The following is a 15,647-nucleotide window of genomic DNA, read 5'->3' as shown; positions in this document are numbered from 1 at the left end:
TTCCATCCATTTAAAGGAAAAAAGTCATACAATTGTTCCAAATATCCTGTTTAAATTGGTAGTGGTTTCATAGCAAAAGCAGAGTGTGTTGGCATGTTTCCATAAACCATTTTCAGTTAATTTTAATTTAAAACAAATTCAGATCCCATGAGCTAACAAATAAAAGCAGTGACTTATCAGGCTCTTCAGTTTAAACATACTGAAGGTCTCAAACTTTCCAGGAAGACTAAGAACGAAGCTCTAAACTGCCAAGATCCACAAGCTGGTTGTGGGAACTCACGCCAGTTGGTGCTGTGTAATTTAAACCAGCTGTCAGCAACACAGAGCCTCCATTTGCATTTCTAAATGTACTTTGAGAGTGAAGTGCTCATTTTTAGCATTCCTTGTCCAATTGGCTTAACACTGAATTAGAAGGGAGCTTGAACGAAACTAAGCGCTGATCATTTCGAGACCAGTACTTTCAAGATAAAGGGGACAACGTGTGTGGAAAGGGCCTTCAACGTTTTGAAAGTTCAAATCCAGCAGCCACATAAATCTCGAAGGAGCTTATCAGAGAAAACAGGGAAATACAAGCAATTTTGCAGAACATCAGACCTCTGGATTTTTGATTCGACTTTTCAGAAATATAAAACACTTGAAAGATATCAGGTGGGTATAATGTATAAACTTGTAATAGATGTCTGAAAACACTTCATTATCCAGGTGAACACAATTACTTCAGAAGATTTTAAGTGTAATTTACTCTATAAAGCAGTATATTTAATTGAATATTAATGGGTAACACATGCAAAAATTAATTGATTGATTGATTAATCAATGTCAAACTCTCAGTCATCCCATCATATAACATTTTAATCTTAATGACCACAGGGTTATCAGACACTTTGAATGTTGCATTTAATGTATTTTGAATAACTAAATTCCTTGCATTGACCTTGATGTAAAGCAAGCATCATTGTAACAAGCAAAATAAAATAGTGTGGATGCCGGAAATCTGAGATAAAAACAGCATTTGAAAATACAATTGATCTAGTATGTGAGAGAGAAAGATGGAATAAATACTTTAATGATTGCTCTGCAAAACACAGTCTGAGGATCAGTTCTGAAGAAGTCACGTTTAACTTGAAATGTTAACCCTGTTTCTCTCTTGACTGATGTTGTCAGACCTGTTGTGCTTTTCCAATATTTTCTATTCTAAACTAATGTTATATTTGGTTGCGCAGTGTTAATGAACAAAAAGTGTGTTAATTCTCCACAGCCATAACTTATGTTAGTGCTTCTTTCTTCAACCTATCATTCAAGGGTTTTTCCAGAACCACTTAGGAATCCTAAAAAATCCAATCATTGAATGCTCTGTGGCATATAACTAGCCTTGGAAGTCAAACCTTTGCCCACAAGAGGAAGTGATCCATCATTGAAACTGCTTCTTTTACTGACCCTCTGAGAACTCAGCCATCAAGAGGCCGTTGTTCCATGACAATGATATCACTGTCATGAATTAGTTCAGTTTGATATGCTTTTTTAAATCTGGTGTTAGTTTGGAACTGTTAATTTTATTCTTTTTAAATGATCATTATAATTCTATCTTTCCTTCTTGAACTAACCTCCTTGTATAACTTCCAGGATCACGTTTCTGGCTGTATTAAAGTTTGGAACATTAGTTATTTTCAAGTTCTTTGGCACTATCTTTGGATTTAATGAGCCATGAAAAATTCCACTGCAAGTCCAGTTAAATGAATGTTTACCAACTCCAGGTTTTTAAATGACTTCTTATAACTAATCTCTGTGCTTCTCTAGCTTTTAAAGCGGCAGGGCAGTGGTACAAAACATATCCCCTCCCGCTTCTAAACAATTTTGTCTCAGATTACAAACTTGGGTTGAGAGTTGTCAATAATACTATGTTGCATTAGTGTTAGGATTGGCTAATCCGTCAGTACTGGCAGTGACATTGTGGGCATAGGTTTGTCAGTATCTTGAGAGCTGCAACAAGTTTCATCTGATTTACCTGGGAATCACATTTTAAAGAACATTCATTGATGGAGTACCTGTAATGTAGAACAAGTCCCAGTGTGCTTCAAAGAGCCCTAAACAGATAGAAAGTAGAGAGCTGAACCATGAAAAAAGGATGATCAGTCCAATTGTTGTGTGATTCTATTAAAGTGTTAAAGGAAGAGAAAGAGGAGCTCAGCGAGGATATTTTGGCATATGAGACCTGAACATCTGAAAATATGGTTGCCAGTGATCAATGTAACACTGGTAATGTTAGAAAGCCAGAGTTGAAGTAATACAGAGTTGTAGAGCTAGAGGAAATTACAGAGACACAAGAACATAGAACATTACAGCACACTACAAGCCCTTCGGCCCTTGATGTTGCACCGACCTGTGTAACCAATCTGAAGCCCATCTAACCAACACTATTCCATTCTTGTCCATATGCCTATCCAATGACTTAAACTGCCCTTAAAGTTGATGAGTCGAGTGCTGTTGCAGGCAGTGCGTTCCATGCCCCTACTACTCTTTGAGTAAAGATAATAGAACATAGAAAGCAGTGGGATTGATAGAGGTGGTACATCATTATAAAAGGCTTTGTGTGTGAGAATAAGTTGGAGACATTTAAGAACCTGGCAACATTGCTGTGATGTGTGTGTGAGAGCGATGTGCTGTAGGATAGGGTACAGTGAGTGCAGTACATGTTGCTTGCCAGGAGCACACTGGAATAGTTAAGTCTGGATTTTGTTTTCAATGTTTTAACTTCTTTTAAATAGATCCATTTTATGAGAGTGCCGGTATCTAGATGTGATTGGAGAAACAGAAATTCAACTGTTCACTGGTTGGTATCCATTATCTTAGTTGGAATTTCTTGCTACAAGCCACAGTGAAATTTGAATGCGTCCAAATAAACTTGGTTCAATGCATTCTAATAAAAATGTTTTCAGAAAGAAAGGCTTCAATGTATGCAGTCTCTCTCAGTGCAATGAAAGCCAGTTAATTGCAACCAATGTTCATAGAATCCCTACCTTGTGAAAGCAGACCATACCAACCCTCTGAAGAGCATCCCATCCAGACCCATCCTCTCCCTATAACCTTACAGTTCCTATAGCCAATCCACTTAACCTGCACATCTTTGGACTGTGGGAGGAAACCGAAACACCCAGAGGAAACCCACACAGACACGAGGAGAACGTGCAAACTCCACACAACATTCACGCAAGGATGGAATTGAACCCAGATCCCTGGTGCTGTGAGGCAGCGATGCTAACCACTGAGCCACCCATTGCTCTAAAGGAGGAAATGTCACAGCCACGTTTCCACATAACACAATCCCACAGCCAGCAATGGGTATGAACAGACAATGTGTTTTAGTGAAGATAGATTGAGAGATAAATATTGACCCAGATACTGGACAGAGCTTCCCTGCTCAACTTTAAAATAATGCATTAGGATTTTAATACCCACCTGCGAGGAAGAGCACAATAGGATTCTGTTTAATATCCTATTCAGTGGTGGCATACCCTAAGAATACAGCACTCCACCCCCCACCCCCCTCTGCGACCTGCCCATGTCCCCTGCCCCCATTATGCCTTGATGTTTTGATCTACATTTCTGCTCAGAATCCAAGATCTTCTGATTCAGATGGGGTAAGGGTGTGTGAGAGAAAAACCAACTATAGCTGACAACTGAAAGCAAGTAAAATGCACTTTCACAGATTGTCTTTAGCTGGTGCCTCAGCAATACCAAGAAACAGGAAGGTTTTGTTCCCACGCTAAACATTGCTGTTCGAGTGAGGGGGCAGGGGTTTGACAGAACAAGAGCTGGAAGGGGTTCGGTTTTAAACATCAGTGTAGCTTCACAATATCTGCTGTAAAATAATATATTATAATGCACAAAGTGATAACTTTGAAAGCAACTTTTGCTGCCTCTTCGAGTCAGATGCATTTCTCTCCCTTTTGCCTAAGGTAAACTAGCTGAGTGTAGTCCAGATATCACTGGGAGTGCATCATCAACAGATAAAAGTGTATCTGATCTGGTAATCCCCCACAGTATGGTATATAATTTAAACTGGTTCAACAGTGTAGGGGGTAATGATTGGCTTTTTGGTAACACACCACATGCACGTGGTAAAACAATTCAACTGGCCAATGTCATGTCATTATTTGAACCGAATCAACCATATCAGGAGCCAGCTATTCAGTATAACATGCCAACAGAGTGGTTATGTTACTGGGCTAGTAATCCAGTGGTTTGGAAAAATGATATAGTAATTTGCAAGTGGAATTCAGTTCATTAAATAAACAGAATGAGTGCAGTTTTGTCCTTCCTATTGGTGGCAAAGAAGCTGGTAAAAGGGGTTTGGCACATTTCCTCTGGCACATTTTTGCCACATCACCAATTAAGTGCTGGATGAGAAGGCCAATTGTGGCCTTTCTTGACACACCAGCAATTAAAACCCTGAAATGGTCAATGAACAGCCATTTAAGGATCTCAATTTGCCACCAAACTGATTTTCTGATTTCTTGAAGGGCAAGTGCCTGTTTTGTGATTGGGAACACAGGTTGTCCTGCCTGCTGAGATAGGGTGGGGCAGGAATGGAGGCAAAGGGATGGCTGCTGAATCCCCCTTCCTTGTCTCTGATGCCCAATCACCCTCTCCCTACCATTCCCATCCCATGAAAAGTGAAAGGACCCAGAAAGTGCCAGACTCTGATTGGTCGGCAGTTTCTGCAAAGGTGGACTGTGATTGGGCAATATTTCGCCACTCAGCTCCTAACAAGCTGATTGGAGCTTAATTCAGCAAGTTATCTTCGTAGTGACAGTGGTGAGTCAGTCAGTATTGTATACGTGCGCTCAAAAATTTGACTGTACATCAGAGAGCCATGACCTTCGTATTGGTGATGATTGCCATGCAACATCACAAAATAACTAACAGCGTAGAAGTGGCCATTTGGCCCATCTATGCTGGTTCACCATATAGTTCACTGGCTTAGCCTATCCCTGTAGCCCTGTTGGCTTATTTCCCTCAAATGTCCATTAAATTATCTTTCGTTGCCATTTATTGTGGCCACTTTCACCACCCTCAGAGATAATGCGTTTAAAGTAATTTGTTCTTTAATCTATGGCCTCACGTCATTGTACCGTCAGCTCATGGAATATTTTATATCGACCTTAATTAAATCTCTCAAAATCTTATATGATCAATCAAATTGCCACCGAATTTCCTTCATTCCAAGGAGAAAACCCCCTGCTTCTTCATTTTAACCTTATGGTTAAATTCTCTCATCCCTGGAACCAAGTTACATCAGAATGGTATTAAAACCCGTATTTGACCACTAGCACTGTCTTTTCTTACTTTGCCCTCTACTTGCTTCAGAGACCCAAAAATAAATCAGAAAAAGACTAATGAAATATTGATCTTTGTCTTGAAAGTGAAGATGGGTGTGGGTGGGAGAAGTGTGGAAGAAGCGAGGAAGTTATATTTCAGATGTGGGCTGCCTTGGCCAAGACCCAACAGGAGAACTGCCTTCTATTGTGGCCACCGAACCACAGGAAGGATAGAAATGTTTTACCTTGTACGGAGTGTAGCGCTGACACACTATAAGGGAGATGGGCTGAGCTGGTTGCATGCTAGTCAGATAACATTGTTTCAACAAAAACAAAATTTAAATCCCCAAATTGTGCTTGTAGTGGCCAACTGGAATTGCTCACATGTTTATTTACATCTGTATCAGTTTCTGTGGGAGAGAAAACTTCTGAAGAATCTTTATTAAATTATCCCAGGAAACATTAAAGAGTAAATTACTGTGACTAACCACTTGCAGCTGTTTGTTACATGTTGCTGCCTCATGCTGATAAATACCTTAACACTCAAATCCATTTATATAATTACTTATTCATTAGACAATCATAAATGATACATTATCAAATAAGCTTGCTTGCTACAAATACTTTTTATTTTATAACAATGAACTATGTCTTCTCCTGTAGCTATATCAATGCACCACAAATCCCAGGAATCTGTCTATTTGGCTTAATTTGAAATCATGTTGGTATGCTTAACTTGCTCATGCTGATAGTTTATTTGTTGGTGATTTATCTTTTCAGACAAATATTCTATGTCTATGTTTCGGTTTGAATTTGGGTAAATGTTTTTGGAATTTTTTCTGAAATTCAGCAGGGTAGAGGACTCTCGAAATGCAGTTAAAAATGTGGAGGGTGTTTTTATTCCTAGGCAACAAAATCATGGGACCAAATGGGGTGGTGTTGGTTTGGTTTATCTTAGTTTAGTTAGTATCACTGCTGCATCTGACTCGGAGGTTATGGGGGTAAAAGTCCCACACCAGATCAAATCACTCAACAGACACTGGCATTCCAGCACCAAGTCATCCTTTATTTACTTGTGCATAGTATTTGACACTGGTGTGGCATCCTCTGAGCCAGCTCTCAGATGAACACTCTCTAACACTCCTGTTTATTTTCTTTTCTTTTTTCTTTTTTCTTTTTTTTTTAGAAAAACCCCACACTACCGCCTAACTGCGGTAGTGCTTATTTTTTCCCCAGCACCCATGGTGTGCAGGTGTGAGACACAGTGAGAGACACAAGGTGTACAAAATCTTTATTCAATTTCCACCACCAGAAAGATAGGAAAACACCCAAGTGGCCAGTGACAAGCACTGCCCTTCACATCAAAGGGCAGTGCTGTGTGATCAAAACAGTGAAGGGGAGGGTAGGGACTAAATCAAAATAGAGTTGGAGGGGGAGACACTCCTGTTTATACCTGTCAGCCAAGGCCCCCCGATTGGACTAGGCTAGCTGACCCAATCAGGGATCTCAAATTCTATGAGGTCACCTGGCTGATCTCTTTACAATCACTACACTAAACAATTCAGTGGGGGAGCACTATACTGTTACTGGTATTGTCCATCAATAGGATGTTAAATTAAGAGTCTACCTAGTGTCTCAACTGGGTTCAATTTCTAGCGGAACAATTTAAAGGGTAGGGAATCACCTCAATTAACACTACCAAGAAGAAGTTATATGGTCATTGATCCCACCACTCTTCGTGTGATTTTGCTGCTCACTAGACAACTGTAATTCTAACACTGTGATATTATTCCTCATGAAGAACTCTTGGCAAGAAATGTCATAATTGTTAGTTTTAGGGACGTTTTACAAAAATCCAGATATGGATTGGTTTCTTGGTGGACGATTGTGTATTGCAAGAGTTATGAAAGTCAATTTTCCTTTTAGGCGAAGTGTCTTGAGGGATCCTGATCAGTGCCACACACCTAAGGTGCAATGTGATTATTTCACATTAAATCCTTTTTTGGCGCACTTTGAACTGGTGAATTTTAGAAATTCAACAGCATTCCAGATGACTCCTTTAGAGGAGATCAGATGATGATATATGATGTTTGCTAATTGTTTAAGTACATTGTTGAAACATAGTCTGACCTACTTAATAAGTGCCATCAGTTGTGAATAATCCAAGAAGTAAAAGTGTGGGTGAACCTTTAGAATCCCTCCTCTATTTTGGGTGTATAAATGATGATAAGATCAATGACATTCCTCTGGAATTCTATCCTTGAATCTCTCTCTCTCTCTATATATCTATCTATCTATCTATCTATCTATCTATCTATCTATCTCTCTCTCTCTCTCTGTTTACCTTTAAAACCAACCTTTGACCAACCTTCTGGTTACTAACTCCTTTTGGTCATTCATTGGCCGTGAGCATCATTGATAAGGCCAGCATTTACTGCCTGTCCCTAACTGACCTTCAGAAGGTGTTGGAAATTCATCTTCCTGAACCGCTACAGTCCATGTGTTGTAGCACACTCCTCAATGTGGTTTAGGAGGGAATTCCAGGATTTTGACTTAACGACTATGAAGGAATGATGATATATTTCTAAGTCAGAATAGCGAGTGGGTTGGAGGGGTACTTGCAGGTGGTGCATTTTTGTCTCTTTGCTTCTAGGTGACAAGGGTTTCAGGTTTGGAAGGTGCCAACAAAATCACAGAATCGCAGAGGTTTTAGGACCCAGAAGGAGACCACTTGAGGCATCATGTCTGCACCAGTCTCACAATGAGCGTTATGACATAATCACACTCTCCTGCCTTTTCTCTATTCCCTTGCATATTATTTCCATTCAAACACTCATCCAATGCCCTCTTGAATGCTTCCATTGAACCTGCCTCCTCACAAATCCAGAAGTCCATTCCATACCCAAACCAGCTGTGTAAAGAAATGGTTGCTTGCATCATATTGGCTACATATATAAATAACTTTAAATCTGTGTTCTCTCATTTGCTATCCTTTTATGAGCAAAAGCAGATTGTCTGCATTTACTCTTTCCAGTTCTTTCATGAAAACATCTGTCAGATCTCTTCTTAACCTTCTTCATTCCAAGATGATCCCTTCCAAACTCTCCAACCTATCCTTATGATTGAAGTTTCTCATCCCTTCTGCAGCCTCTGTCATGCCTTCGTGCAATGTGGTGCCCAGAACTGAACACAATACTCCAGCTGAAGTCGAACACGTATCTTGTACAAGTTTAACATAGGTCCCTTACTCACGTATATTTATGCTCCTGTTAATAAAGTCCAAGATACAGTATGCTTTATTCACTGCTATCAGTCCTACCATCTTCAATGATCTGTCAACATATGTAGCCAGGTTCCTGTGCTCCTGCACCCCCTTGAGTGTTGTACCTCATATTTTATAATGCCTTTGAGTGCTCTTCTGACCAAAGTGCATCATCTCACACTTCTCCACATTAAACTTAATCTGCCATGAACTAGCCACTCTACACTAAACTGCAACCTACCTACTCCACAGGGTCCTAGGAAGGATCACTTAATTGGAAGCAGTCACAATCAACTCCTCCAGACCATCAGACCACTCAAAAGTAAGAAACCTGCAAGGAAGCAGGATAAGCATGTCGGTCTACCAGTAAGACTAAGACTACACGGTTTCAAGACCCCCGCCTTCCTAGCTTACCCCTAATAAATGTACAATCTCTGGAGAAAAAGATGGATGAACTCAGATCATGACTCAGCTTCCAATGTGAACTGTGGAACTGCTGTGCATTCTGCTTCATAGAACTCATCCATTCCCGACTGCACACTTCAGACTGATGGGTTTTTTTATCCATCATATGGACTGTACAGCGCCCTCAGGTAAGACAAAGGATGGACGGATTTGCATTTTAATCAACAACTTGTGGTGCATGGACATTGCAACCCTGAGCAGCCATTGCTCCCCAAATCTTAAATTTCTCACCATCAAATGCTGCCCCTTCTATCTACCACAGGAATTTACCGCTGCTATACTAACCGCTGTGTACACACCGCCACAGGCAAAGGTTGAGGAAGCTCTGGATGTCCTGTACTCCACCATTAACACCCCGGATTTGGAACACCCTGAGGTCCTGGTTAATGTAACTGGCGACTTCAATTAAGCCAATCTAAGGAAGGTGTAGCCCAAGTACCACCAGAACATTACCTGCTCCACCAGGGGCCCAAACATTTTAGACCACTTCTACACCACTGTGAGAGATGCCTACTGTTCCATCCTGTGCTGTCTTTTCGGGAACTCTGACTGCGATGCCATGTTTCTTCTCCCAGCTTACAGGCAAAAGCTCAAGCAGGAGACCCCCTGCACAGATACAGGTCCCATGCTGGTTGGAGGAGGCAGAGGATCAACTCCGCTGCTGTCTGGAATCGGCTGTTTACGATGTTCAAACAGTCCATAGGTACCTTGGATGAATTTGTTACCACCGTCACAGACTTGATCAGCAAGTGTGTGGAGGACTGCATACCGAGGAAGTCAATCTGGGTGTTCCCCAGCAGGAAACCCTGGATTAATCAGGACTTACAGAACTTGCTAAAAATCAGGTGTGAGACCTTCAGATCAGGACACCCACTCAAATATAAGGAATCCAAGTATGACCTTCACAGAGCCATTAAGACATCCAAGGACCAATACTGATCCAAACTAGAGACCCAGATAGACACCCGTCGACTATGGCAAGGGCTGAATGACATCACAGGTTCTAAAAAGAGACAATGCAAGATAGCACATGATGACACATTCCTCCCAGATCATCTCAACGCCTTCTATGCCCGCTTTGAGCAGACTTTCGGTGGAAAGGTAACACCTATTCTGACAGGTCTTGATGAACTTATAGCAACAGTCACTACATCAGACGTCAGATCAGTTTTCCTTTGTGTGAACCCAAAGAAAGCAATGGGACCAGGAGTACTAGGCTGTAAAGCCAGAGCATGCACATATCAGCTGGCAGATTTCTTGGATATCTTCAAACTCTCCCTGCAGCAAGCCACTGTCGTTACTTTTTTCATGAAGGCCAACATCATCCTGTGCCTAAGAAGGCTCATGTAGCATGTCTCAATGGCTACCGCCTAGTGACCCTAATTTCAGTGGCCATGAAGTGCTATGAAAGACTGGTCATGGCATTAACCAACTCCAGCCTCCCCACTACTCTTGACCCACTCCAATTTGCCTATTGGACCAACAGATCCACGTCAGATGCCATGACCCTTGCCCTTCACTCCTCACTAGAACATCTTGACACCAAGAACAGCTATGTAAAAATCCTACTCAATGACTGCAGTTCAGCCTTCAACACTATTATCCCCTCGAGACTGATTACTAAACTTAGTGATCTCGGACTAAGCCTCACTCTCTACAACTGGATCCTCAGTTTTCTGACCCACAGGCTATAATCAGTGAAGATTGGGGACAATATTTCATCCTTACTAACACTCAACACTGGCTTGCGTACTCAGCCCCCTACTGTACCCACTGTATACTCACGACTGTGTCGCCAAATACCAGACCAATGTGATTTAAAAGTTTGCTGATGACACCACCATAGACGGTTGAATCTCGGCAACAAAACAGACTGCAGACGGGAGGTGGAAGACCTGGAAAAATGGTGCACTGAGAACAACCTAACTCAATGCCAGCAAAACCAAGGAACTCATTATTGATTTTCAGCGGGATGTTACTCATGCCCCCCTATACATTAACAGCATAGAGGTGGAACAAGTGGAGACTGTCAAGCTCCTGGGACTGGTCATCCACAACAAGCTTTCTTGGACTCTTCACATGGATGAACTGGTTACAAAGGCCCAACAATGTCTCTTCTTCCTCAGGCAGCTGAGGAAACTTGGCATGACAGCGAATACCCTTGCCAACTTTTATAGGTGCACCATTGAGAGCATTCTACCTGGTATGGCAACTGTACCATTCAAGATCGGAGATGGTCACAGAGAGTGGTGAACTTGGCCCAGACAATCACAAAGGCCAACCTCCCATCTATAGAATCCAACTACCAGGTCCACTGTCAAGGAAAGGCCACCAGCATTCTCAAAGACCCATCCCACCCTGGCAATGCTTTTCTACAACCTCTACCATCAGAGAGAAGGAACAGAAGTCTGAACACATGCACCAGCCGGTTTCAAAACAGTTTCTACCTCGTGTTGTTAGAATACTGAATGGACTGTCAAACTCTTAGCATTCTCCTGTACCTGTGTTTTGGTGTTTGCTGCTGTTTACCTATTATTTACTTATCCATGCTACTTAACTCTGTGATCTGTCTGTATTGCTCGCAAGGCAAAGCTTTTCACTGTGCCTCGGTACACGTTACAATAAATGCAATTCAATTGTACAGTTTACAATGTTTCTTATTTCATGTCATCTGCAAACTTTGAAATTATTCTCTCCAGGCCATGAACTAGATCACATGTATATATCAGGAAAAAATAGGGTCCCAAAAAGACTTTTCGGGATCTCCACTACAAACCTTCCTTCAGCCTAAATAATTATCCCAATGACTTTTATTCTGTTTCCTACGACTCAGTCAATATTGTATCCATGTTATTAATGTCCCTTTTATACCATGAGCAATAACTTTTCTCACAAATCTGATGGGGCACATTGTATCAAATGTCTTTTGAAAGTGCATACACAACAACATTATCCTAATTGACTCTTTCTATTACCTATTTTTTAAAAAGCCCTTCAGCAACTGAGTTAAAATGCTTCAAAAATGTGTGTTCTTTTTAATCAATTCACCTATTTCCATGTGTCTACTAATTCTATTTTTAAAAATTGTTTCTAGAAGCCTCACGATGTCTAAACTGACTGCTTTATAATTCTGGGCTTATCCTGACAAATGTTTTGAATGAGGACACAATGTCTCTGGCTCTCTTCAGTCTCTGGCACTTACTCTGAATTTAGAAAAGTCTAAAATATTTTGGTTAATGCCACTGCAACTTATAATCTCATTTCCTTTATTGTTCTTGGTTGCATTTTAACCAATCCCTGTTCCTTATCAATTTTAAGGACCATATTCTGTCCAACATTTTCTCCCTATGAATTTTAAGTCCTTCTAGTGATAGAATTTCTTCCTCTGTCATCATAGCATCTACCTCCTTAGTAAAGACGGAAGCAAACTATTCATTTAACATTACATTCATGCCTCTTGCCTCTGTGCATACATTCTCATTGATGGTCCCTATTTGATCTGACTGCTCCTCCTGCCACACATTGACTACATGATGTGTCTATGGAAGACCTTGGGATTCGCCTTCAAGTTGGTTGCCTGTCTTTTCTCAGAATCCCTCTTTGCTTCTCTAATACGCTTCCTCCCCAGCCCTCAGAAGGTTTCTATATTTCTTTAGGTTCTCAATTGTATTTTTTTACCCGACGCTGTCATAAGCACACTTCTTCTTTATTTTACTTTCTATTTCCTTTTTCATCCACAGAACTCTGGATTTGTTTGCATTCCCTTTCCATTTTGAGGGAAATTTGCCATTTCTTCATTTGAAGATAACCCATTGTTCAGCTAAAGCTTTTCCCACCAATCTTTTGTTCCAGTCTACTTGCCCAGCTTCATTCTTGCTGCACTGAAATTGTCTCTCCCCATTAATTATTCTTACTCAAGAGTGCCTATTGGCTTTTTCCATCCTCATCTTAAACTATATGGTGCAATGATCACTGTCACTTAAGTGTTCTCCCACTAGCACTTGATTTACTTGGCCCACCCCATTTCCAAGAACCAGCTCAAATAAGGTCCACAACCTTATTCACAATAGTCCGTGTATTCATACACATGTAGAGTTATGACAAAGTAAGGACTGCAGATGCTGGAGATCAGAGCTGAAAAATGTGTTGCTGGAAAAGCGCAGCAGGTCAGGCAGCATCCAAAGAGCAGGAGAATTGATGTTTCGGGCATAAACCATTCGGGCTCATTCCTGAAGAAGGGCTTATGCCCGAAATGTCGATTCTCCAGCTCCTTGGATGCTGCCTGACCTGCTGCACTTTTCCAGCAACACATTTTTCAGCACATGCAGAGTTATCCTGATTTAGACTAGCCTACTATCTCCTGTATTCAGACTTCACCTCCTGATTTATTATTTACTAAACTAATCTCTCCAAGTATCTTGTGCACCCCTGTATTCCTCTCTAATATTCTCTCTTGTTCTCCACACCCCTGCTAAGTTGATTTAAAACCAACTCAGTAGTACTGGCAAAACACCGCGTCAGGAACTCAGTCCCAGCTCTATTCAGTACAATTTATCTTGTACAGTTATCAATTTGCCTAGAGGTGATCCAGTCCCATTGTCTCAGAAATCTAAAGCCCTTCCTCTTGCACGTCTTTTCCAGCCGCACACTCTGCTGCCTTACCCTCCTATGTGTGCACTCAATTGCCTGTGGCACTGGGAGAAATCCAAAGACTGATAAGGTTGTGGTCCTACTTGTTAGTTTTCTGATTGAAGGCTCACTTCCCCTTTCCTACCTACGTAATTGTCACTGAGATGGACCACATGTTAGGTTGTTCATCCTCCCGCAGAAGAATGTCCTGCAGCTGCTGTATGACATCCTTCGCCGTGACACCAGGGAAGTAATATACCATCCTCTGTCTATTTCCATAGAGTTGCCAGAACTAATGAATCCCCTATCACTATGTGTCCTCCTTCTTTCTTCCCCATTCCTTTCCTGTATGGCCAAACTGGTCAGGATGCCAAAAACGTGGCTCTGACTACACCCCCTTGAGGAACCACTGCCACAACCAGATTTCAAAACAGAAAACTAATTTCTGAACGGGTCCCAAGGCAACTCCGAAACTAACTGCCTTTTTTTGCTTGGATTGCCCAGAAGTCATCTATTCCGTTTGTGCCTCTAGACCCTCAACCTCTCTGACCGGGCTATCTGTGAAACGCTCAGTCCCATGGACGTGCCTCAGTAACACCAACTGCTGTTTGAGCTCCAAAACCTAGAGTTTGGCAGCTCTCACTGTACATACAGTTGTTTAAGAGTTCACACGTTCCACTCAATCAAGCTGCGCTGCCATGTCCTCCCTAATGTTACCTTTACACTACTTTGGATTACTTTAATTTCTTTACTGTGTTGATTCTGACTTGTCCCTATTCCTGGATTTAAATCTTGAGTTCATCCTGATTTAAGTTCAAGCGTAGTCACTTCATCAAAAATAACATACCTTTCTAATTTACAACAATTTGAAGGACATGACAGAAACAGGGCAGTTTCTTACACTCCACTGACTTTGCAATTTTTTCACTATTTATTTTTCTTTTCACTCTCCTTTCAAACATAGTGTGGGCTGGTGATGAGAACTGAATAGTGTACCTCTCAGCCACCCAGTCCCAGGTAAGTGCTGTAATCCTTGTGCATTGGTGTCTGTTTATAGTGTCCTGTTCTGAGCTCCTCCATCACAGGTCTGCTGCCTTTCAGACTATGAATTATCCTTAGAAAGCCTATGCAGTTCATCTTTTGGATGGTACATACTATTCCACTGTACATCAGTCATGAAGGAAGGGTAGGTTTAAATTAGTGAAGGGATAGATAGATTGCTACAGTATGGAAACAGGCCCTTTGGCCCAACCAGTCCACACTGACCCTCCGAAGAGTAACCCAAAACCCTATCCTATATAGGGCGGCACGGTGGCACAGTGGTTAGCACTGCTGCCTCACAGCGCCAGAGACCCGGGTTCAATTCCCGCCTCAGGCGACTGACTGTGTGGAGTTTGCACGTTTCCTCCGGGTGCTCCAGTTTCCTCCCACAGTCCAAAGATGTGCAGGTCAGGTGAATTGGCCATGCTAAATTGTCCGTAGTGTTAGGTAAGGGGTAGATGTAGATGTAGGGGTGTGGGTGGGTTACGCTTCGGCGGGGCGGTGTGGACTTGTTGGGCCGAAGGGCCTGTTTCCACACTGTAAGTAATCTAAAAAAAATTTACCCTGACTACTGCACCTAACACTATGGGCAATTCAGCATGGCCAATTCACCTGACCTGCACATCTTTGGATTGTGGGAGGAAACCAGAGAACCAGGAGGAAACCCACGCAGGCACGGGGGGCATGTGCAAACTCCACACAGTCACTTGAGGTGGGAATCGAACCTGGGTTCCAGGCACTGTGAGGTAGCAATGCTAACCACGATGCCACTGTGCCGCCCTTTTGTCCCAGAGGATGTTGAGTGTTGTTGGATTTGTAGATAAGCAGGTAAGTATGGAGTATTCTATCACTCTTGTGTTTGTTGAAGGTGAATAGACTTTTGGGAATCAAAGGGTGAGCTACATGGTACAGAAGTCCCAGGTTCTGATCTG

The 15,647-nt window shown here is 41.8% G+C and overlaps 1 protein-coding gene across 2 annotated transcripts in view; it reads left to right on the top strand.

The window, feature by feature from the left end:
• Positions 1-237: 237 nt before the first annotated feature.
• Positions 238-15,647, top strand: part of fbln5 (fibulin 5) — a 96,608-nt gene continuing 81,198 nt past the window's right edge. For both annotated transcript variants that reach the window (XM_072568244.1, XM_072568243.1), the window contains exon 1: positions 238-648. The gene's annotated coding sequence lies outside the window, so the exon portion shown is untranslated. The remainder of the gene's footprint in view (positions 649-15,647) is intronic.

Source organism: Chiloscyllium punctatum, chromosome 4, assembly GCF_047496795.1.
Source record: "Chiloscyllium punctatum isolate Juve2018m chromosome 4, sChiPun1.3, whole genome shotgun sequence".
NCBI classification, from domain to species: Eukaryota; Metazoa; Chordata; class Chondrichthyes; order Orectolobiformes; family Hemiscylliidae; genus Chiloscyllium; species Chiloscyllium punctatum.
Note: the sequence above shows the minus strand (reverse complement) of the source record. Positions and strands in the feature narration are given on the sequence as shown.